We start from the raw sequence: 9138 nt of genomic DNA on the forward strand, positions 1-9138 counted from the left end.
GTCCAGTGCTCCGAGTGAACTTGAGTCGGTAGTTGCTGTTCAATCCACTCGGCGATGAAATCTGCTACTGGTTGGGACTTGATGGCTTTCTTTGCCTCAAATTTGATATCAAGGGGAAGGAGTTCAATCGCCCATTTCGCCACTCGACCAGTTGCATCTCTGTTGTGCAGAATCTCTGACAATGGGGCGTCGCTAACGACTGTGATGGAATGGAAGTAATGGGCAACCTTCTTCATGGTCATATAAATCCCATATACAAGCTTCTGATAATGAGGGTATCTTTGCTTTGATGGGGTCAACACTTCAGAAAGATAATATACTGGGCGCTGAACTTTGAAGGCTTTTCCTTCTTCTTCCCGCTCGACTGTAAGTACTGTACTGACGACTTGTCCTGTGTCTGCAATGTAAATCAAGAAAGGCTCTTTGTTGATTGGGGCAGCAAGCACCGGCTGGGTGGAGAGCAGAGCTTTTAGCTCTGCAAACGCTGCATCAGCTTCGGGAGTTCACTCGAACTTGTCTGACTTCTTCATCAGTCGATAAAGAGGCAATGCCTTTTCACCGAGGCGAGAGATGAATCGACTTAAAGCAGCCAAGCATCCAGTAAGCTTTTGGACATCGTGCACACGCACAGGGCATTTCATTCGGAGTATAGTACCAACTTTTTCTAGGTTGGCGTCGATTCCTCGTTCGGAAACGAGAAAACCGAGTAACTTTCAGCCGGGAACTCCGAATGTGCACTTTGATGGATTAAGCTTGATATCATACCTCCTGAGGTTGGCAAATGTTTCAGCAAGGCCAGTCAACAGGTCGGAACCTTTCCGTGATTTGACCACAATATCATCCATGTATGCTTCCACATTCCGACTGATTTGAGTGAGCAAACACTTCTGGATCATCCTCATAAACGTGGCTCCGGCATTCTTGAGGCCGAATGGCATGGTGACATAGCAGAAGCACCTGAATGGAGTGATGAAAGCTGTTTTGATCTCGTCGGGTCCATACAGACGGATCTGATGGTAACCAGAATAAGCATCTAAAAAAGACAGGCGCTTACATCCCGCAGTCAAGTCGACTATTTGGTCGATGCGGGGGAGAGGAAAATGATCTTTCAGGCAGGCCCGATTGATATGTTTGAAGTCAATGCACATGCGAAGTGACTTTTCCTTCTTGGGGACCATGACAACATTGGCGAGCCACTCGGAGTGGTAAATCTCTCAAATAAACTCTACTGCTAAAAGCCGAGCCACCTCTTCGCCAATGGCCTTTCTTTTCTGGACGGCGGGCCGTCGAAGATGTTCCTTGACAGGTTTCACTTTTAAGTCGACTCGTAGACGATGCTCAGCTAGCCCCCTGGGAACACCCGGCATGTCAGCAGGCTTCCATGCGAAGATGTCCCAGTTCTCACAGAGGAACTGGATGAGCGCTTCTTCCTATTTGGAGTCGAGTGTTGTAGAGATATGAGTCGAAGCAGCACTGGGGTCGGTCGGGTGAATGTGTACCGGCTTTGTCTCACCGGACGACTGAAACACTGACTCTGTAGCGGGCTTCTTGGCTCGCAACAAATCACTCGGATCTGCAGTTTTCTGGTATTCCTGCAGCTCTACCACTACCATCTGAGCATCGGTGATCTTTGAACCTTTCTGAAAGCACTCTTCCGCTTTCTTCCGATTGCCAGTAATAGTGATCACACCTTTGGGACCAGACATCTTCATTTTGAGGTACACATAGCATGGTCGAGCCATCAAACGCGCATAAGCTGGCCTGCCCAAAATAGTGTGATAAGCACTCTGGAAATCCACCACTTCAAATGTCAACTTTTCTTTGCGGTAATTCTTGGAATCACCGAAAACTACATCAGGAGCAATTTGGCCGAGTGACTCAGCCTTCTTCCCAGGAATGACTCCATGGAAACTCATGTTGCTGGTACTGAGTCTGGACATCGGAATGCCCATCCCTTTCAATGTTTCTGCATAAAATATATTCAGGCCACTGCCACCATCCATCAAAACTTTAGTCAGTCGAGTGCCTTCGACGACTGGGTCGACCACCAAAGCTTGCCTCCTAGGGGTGGCTATGTGTGTCGGATGATCGGACTGGTCGAATGTGATGGCATTCTGAGACCACTTCAGATAACTGAGTGTCACCGGAGCAACCATATTCACCTCTCGGTTGATAACTTCCAATCGACTTTTGCTTTCAACATCAGCAAAAATCATCAGCGTGGAATTGACCTAGGGATATCCAGCATCACTGTCTTCTTTGTCTTCAACTTTGTCCGACTTCTTTTCCTTATCTTTGGACCCTTCCCCTGGAATTGCTGGATCAAGAGCCGACATTGCCGAGTGGTATGTTTCAGATAAATGAATTTACCCTCCTCATCTTTCTTCGTGTGGATGTGGCACTGCAAATCCATCACGTCATTTCCTTCCTTGTCCTTCACCTTCTTAGGGTTCCAAGATCCTTTGGGTTTCCCTTTAAACTTTCCTTGAGTCACGGCCAAGGCTTCTCTAGGAGCAGCCGGCTCGGCTTTCTGATTCTGCTTCCGACTGGAGTTCCCTCTCCCGGTTTCATGAGCGGCTGGCTTGTACTTGCCACTCCGGAGCCGATCCTCTTCTTCACCATTGGCATACTTGGTGGCAATCTTCATCATTCGACTCAGGGTCATGTCTCCGGTCCGACCGAATTTCAAACTTAGCTCTCTGTTCTTAACACCTTCCTTGAAGGCACAAACTGCCTGGTGATCAGATACATTCTCTACCGTGTGATGCAGTGTGATCCATCTCTGGATGTAATCTCTCAGAGTTTCATTCGACTTTTGCACACAAACCTGCAGCTCTGTCAACCCTGCTGGTCGCTTGCAAGTTCCTTCAAATGTTCTGACAAACACTCGGGCAAGATCTTCCTAGGTGTAAATGCTGCTAGGTGCCAACTGATTCAGCCATGCTCTGGCCGAGCCCTCCAACATAAGAGGTAGGTGTTTCATGGCCACCTCATCATTGCCGCCGCCAATCTGAACAGCCACTCGGTAGTCCTCAAGCCAAGTATCGGGCTTGGACTCACCAGTGAACTTACTGACTCCAGTCGCCAACCTGAAGTTGGGAGGAATCACCGCGGCCCGGATGGCTCTGCTAAAACACTCTGGTCCTGAGACGTGAACTCTGCTGCTGGTGGGCACATCTCTGTCATGGCCTTCTCGGTGAGCTCTATTCCGATCGACCAAACCTTGAACGATAATGGATCTCGCATCAAAGCCTGGTTCTCTAGGGTCGACTGGAACCCTTTGCCCTGTTGGGGAACGTTGCATAAAATAAAAATTTTCCTACGTTCACCAAGATCAATCTATGAGTTCTTCCAGCAACGAGAGAGAGGATTGCATCTACATACCCTTGTAGATCGCGAGCGGAAGCGTTCAAGAGAATGGGGTTGAGGGAGTCATTCACGTCATGATCCAAATCACCGGAGATCCTAGCGCCGAACGGACGGCACCTCCGCGTTCAACACACGTACGGTTAGTGTGACGTCTCCTCCTTCTTGATCCAGCAAGGGGGAAGGAGATGTTGATGAAGATCCAGCAGCACGACGGCGTGGTGGTGGATGCAGCAGAGTTCCGGCAGGGCTTCGCCAAGCAACTACGGGAGGAGGAGGTGTAGCAAGGGGAGGGGGAGGCGCCAAGACTTCAGGGTTGTGGTTGCCCTCCCCCTCCCCTCCTTTATATAGGCCCCCAAGGGGGGGGCGCCGGCCCTGGAGATTGGATCTCCAAAGGGGGGGCGGCCAGGGGGTGGAGTGCCCCCCAAGGCAAGTGGAGGCCCCCCCCCACCCTAGGGTTTCCAACCCTAGGCGCAGGGGGGCCCAAGGGGGGGAGCACCAGCCCACCAGGGGCTGGTCCCCTGCCCACTTCAGCCCACGGGGCCCTCCGGAATAGGTGGCCCCACCCGGTGGACCCCCGGGACCCTTCCGGTGGTCCCGGTACAATACCGGTGACCCCCAAAATTCTCCCGATGGCCGAAACAGCACTTCCTATATATATTTCTTCACCTCCGGACCATTCCGGAACTCCTGTGACGTCCAGGATCTCATCTGGGACTCCGAACAACTTTCGGTTTGCTGCATACTAATATCTTTACAACCCTAGCGTCACCGAACCTTAAGTGTGTAGACCCTACGGGTTCGGGAGATATGCAGACATGACCGAGACGCCTCTCTGATCAATAACCAACAGCGGGATCTGGATACCCATGTTGGCTCCCACATACTCCTCGATGATCTCATCGGATGAACCACGATGTCAAGGATTCAATTAACCCTGTATTCAATTCCCTTTGTCAATCGGTACGTTACTTGCCCGAGACTCAATCGTCGGTATCCCAATACCTCGTTCAGTCTCGTTACCGGCAAGTCACTTTACTCGTACCGTAATGCATGATCCTGTGACCAGACACTTGGTCACATTGAGCTCATTATGATGATGCATTACCGAGTGGGCCCAGAGATACCTCTCCGTCATACGGAGTGACAAAACCCAGTCTCGATTCGTGCCAACCCAACAGACACTTTCGGAGATACCCGTAGTGCACCTTTATAGTCACCAGTTACGTTGTGACGTTTGGTACACCCAAAGCACTCCTACGGTATCCGGGAGTTACACAATCTCATGGTCTAAGGAATGATACTTGACACTTGGAAAAGCTCTAGCTAAACGAACTACACGATCTTTGAGCTATGCTTAGAATTGGGTCTTGTCCATCACATCATTCTCCTAATGATGTGATCCCGTCATCAATGACATCCAATTCCCATAGTCAGGAAACCATGACTATCTGTTGATCAACGAGCTAGTCAACTAGAGGCTTACTAGGGACATGTTGTGGTCTATGTATTCACACGTGTATTATGATTTCCGGATAACACAGTTATAGCATGAATAATAGACAATTATCATGAACAAAGAAATATAATAATAACCATTTATTATTGCCTCTAGGGCATATTTCCAACAGTCTCCCACTTGCACTAGAGTCAATAATCTAGTTACATCGTGATGTATCGAACACCCATTGCATCCTGGTGTTGATCATGTTTTGCTCTAGGGAGAGGTTTAGTCAACGAATCTGCTACATTCAGGTCCCTATATACTTTACAAATATCTATGTCTCCATCTTGAACATTTTCACGGATGGAGTTGAAGCGACGCTTGATGTGCCTGGTCTTCTTGTGAAACCTGGGCTCCTTGGCAAGTGCAATAGCTCTAGTGTTGTCACAGAAGAGTGTAATCGGCCCCGACGCATTGGGTATGACTCCTAGGTCGGTGATGAACTCCTTCACCCAGATTGCTTCATGCGCTGCCTCCGAGGCTGCCATGTACTCCGCTTCACATGTAGATCCCGCCACGACGCTCTGCTTGCAACTGCACCAGCTTACTGCCCCACCATTCAAAATATACACGTATCCGGTTTGTGACTTAGAGTCATCCAGATCTGTGTCGAAGCTAGCATCGACGTAACCCTTTACGACGAGCTCTTCTTCACCTCCATATACGTGAAACATGTCCTTAGTCCTTTTCAGGTACTTAAGGATATTCTTGACCGATGTCCAGTGTTCCTTGCCGGGATTACTTTGGTACCTTCCTACCAAACTTATGGCAAGGTTTATATCAGGTCTGGTATAGGTCATGGCATACATGATAGACCCTATGGCTGAGGCATAGGGGATGACACTCATCTCTTCTTTATCTTTTGCCGTGGTCGGGGATTGAGCCGAGCTCAATCCTACACCTTGCAACACAGGCAAGAACCCCTTCTTGGACTGATCCATTTTGAACTTCTTCAAAATCTTATCAAGGTATGTGCTTTGTGAAAGACCTATGAGGCGTCTCGATCTATCTCTATAGATCTTGATGCCTAATATATAAGCAGCTTCTCCAAGGTCCTTCATTGAAAAACATTTATTCAAGTAGGCCTTAATGCTGTCCAAAAGTTCTATATCATTTCCCATCAAGAGTATGTCATCTACATATAATATGAGAAATGCTACAGAGCTCCCACTCACTTTCTTGTAAACGCAGGCTTCTTCATAAGTCTGCATAAACCCAAACGCTTTGATCATCTCATCAAAGCAAATGTTCCAACTCCGAGATGCTTGCACCAGTCCATAAATGGATCGCTGGAGCTTGCATACTTTGTTAGCGTTCTTAGGATCGACAAAACCTTCCGGCTGCATCATATACAGCTCTTCCTTAAGATGTCCGTTAAGGAATGCCGTTTTGACGTCCATCTGCCATATCTCATAATCATAGTATGCGACGATTGCTAACATGATTCGGACGGACTTCAGCTTCGCTAAGGGAGATAATGTCTCGTCGTAGTCAATCCCTTGAACTTGTCGATAACCCTTAGCGACAAGTCGAGCTTTATAGATGGTAACATTTCCATCCGCGTCCGTCTTCTTCTTAAAGATCTATTTGCTTTCTATCGCTCGCCGATCATCGGGCAAGTCTATCAAAGTCCATACTTTGTTTTCATACATGGATTCTATCTCGGATTTCATGGCTTCAAGCCATTTGTTGGAATCTGGGCCCGCCATCGCTTCTTCATAGTTCGAAGGTTCACCGTTGTCTAACAACATGATTTCCAGGACAGGGTTGCCGTACCACTCTGGTGCAGAACGTGTCCTTGTGGACCTACGAAGTTCAGTAGCAACTTGATCCGAAGTACCTTGATCATCATCATTATTTTCCTCTTCAGTTGGTGTAGGCATCACAGGAACATTTTCCTGCGCTACACCACTTTCCCGTTCGAGAGGTAGTACTTCATTGAGTTCTACTTTCCTCCCACTTACTTCTTTCGAGAGAAACTCTTTTTCTAGAAAGCATCCGTTCTTGGCAACAAAGATCTTGCCCTCGGATCTTAAGTAGAAGGTATACCCAACGGTTTCCTTAGGGTATCCTATGAAGACGCATTTTTCCGACTTGGGTTCGAGCTTTTCAGGTTGAAGTTTCTTGACATAAGCATCGCATCCCCAAACTTTTAGAAACGACAGCTTAGGTTTCTTCCCAAACCATAATTCATACGGTGTCGTCTCAACGGATTTAGACGGTGCCCTATTTAAAGTGAATGTAGCTGTCTCTAGAGCGTATCCCCAAAATGATAGCGGTAAATCGGTAAGAGACATCATAGACCGCACCATATCCAATAGAGTGCGATTACGACGTTCAGACACACCGTTACGCTGAGGTGTTCCAGGCGGCGTGAGTTGTGAAACGATTCCACATTTCCTTAAGTGTGTACCAAATTCGTGACTTAAATATTCTCCTCCACGATCTGATCGTAGGAACTTTATCTTTCGGTCACGTTGATTCTCTACCTCATTCTGAAATTCCTTGAACTTTTCAAAGGTCTCAGACTTGTGTTTCATCAAGTAGACATACCCATATCTACTCAAGTCATCAGTGAGAGTGAGGACATAACGATATCCTCCGCGAGCCTCAACGCTCATTGGACCGCACACATCGGTATGTATGATTTCCAACAAGTTGGTTGCTCGCTCCATTGTTTCGGAGAACGGAGTCTTGGTCATTTTTCCCATGAGGCATGGTTCGCATGTGTCAAATGATTCATAATCGAGAGACTCTAAAAGTCCATCAGCATGGAGCTTCTTCATGCGCTTGACACCAATGTGACCAAGGCGGCAGTGCCACAAGTATGTGGGACTATCGTTATCAACTTTACATCTTTTCACACTATGAATATGTGTAATATTACGCTCGAGATTCACTAAGAATAAACCATTGACCATCGGGGCATGACCATAAAACATATCTCTCATATAAATAGAACAACCATTATTCTCGGATTTAAATGAGTAGCCATCTCGTATTAAACGAGATCCAGATACAATGTTCATGCTCAAACTTGGCACCAAATAACAATTATTAAGGTTTGTAACTAATCCCGCAGGTAAATGTAGAGGTAGCATGCCGACGGCGATCACATCGACCCTGGAACCATTCCCGACGCGCATCGTCACCTCGTCCTTCGCCAGTCTCCGTTTATTCCGTAGCTCCTGCTGTGAGTTACAAATATGAGCAACGACACCGGTATCAAATACCCAGGAGTTACTACGAGTACTGGTAAGGTACACATCAATTACATGTATATCAAATATACCTTTGGTGTTGCCGGCCTTCTTATCCGCTAAGTATTTGGGGCAGTTCCACTTCCAGTGACCCTTCCCCTTGGAATAAAAGCACTCAGTCTCAGGCTTGGGTCCATTCTTTGACTTCTTCCCGGTAACTGGCTTACCGGGCGCGGCAACATCCTTGCCGTCCTTCTTGAAGTTCTTCTTGCCCTTGCCCTTCTTGAACTTAGTGGTCTTATTGACCATCAACACTTGATGTTCTTTCTTGATCTCAACCTCTGCTGTCTTCAGCATTGAAAATACTTCTGGAATGGTCTTCACCATCCCCTGCATATTGTAGTTCATCACAAAGCTCTTGTAGCTTGGTGGGAGCGACTGAAGGATTCTGTCAATTACCGCCTCATCAGGGAGGTTAATGTTCAGCTGAGTCAGGCGGTTGTGCAACCCAGACATTTTGAGTATGTGCTCACTGACAGAACTATTTTCCTCCATCTTACAACTATAGAACTTGTCGGAGACATCATATCTCTCGACCCGGGCATGAGCTTGGAAAACTAGTTTCAGCTCTTCGAACATCTCATATGCTCTGTGATGCTCAAAACGCTTTTGGAGCCCTGGTTCTAAGCTGTAAAGCATGCCGCACTAAACGAGGGAGTAATCATCAGCATGAGACTGCCAAGCGTTCATAACGTCTTGGTTCTCTGGGATGGGAGCGTCACCTAGCGGTCCTTCTAGGACATATTGTTTCCTGGCAGCTATGAGGATGATCCTCAGGTTCCGGACCCAGTTCGTATAGTTGCTGCCATCATCTTTCAGCTTGGTTTTCTCTAGGAACGTGTTGAAGTTCATGTTGACATGAGCGTTGGCCATTTGATCTACAAGACATATTTGCAAAGGTTTTAGACTAAGTTCATGATAATTAAGTTCATCTAATCAAATTATTACAATGAACTCCCACTCATATTAGACATCCCTCTAGTCATCTAAGTGTTACACGATCCGAGT

This window comes from Triticum aestivum, chromosome 5B, assembly GCF_018294505.1.
Source record: "Triticum aestivum cultivar Chinese Spring chromosome 5B, IWGSC CS RefSeq v2.1, whole genome shotgun sequence".
NCBI lineage: Eukaryota > Viridiplantae > Streptophyta > Magnoliopsida > Poales > Poaceae > Triticum > Triticum aestivum.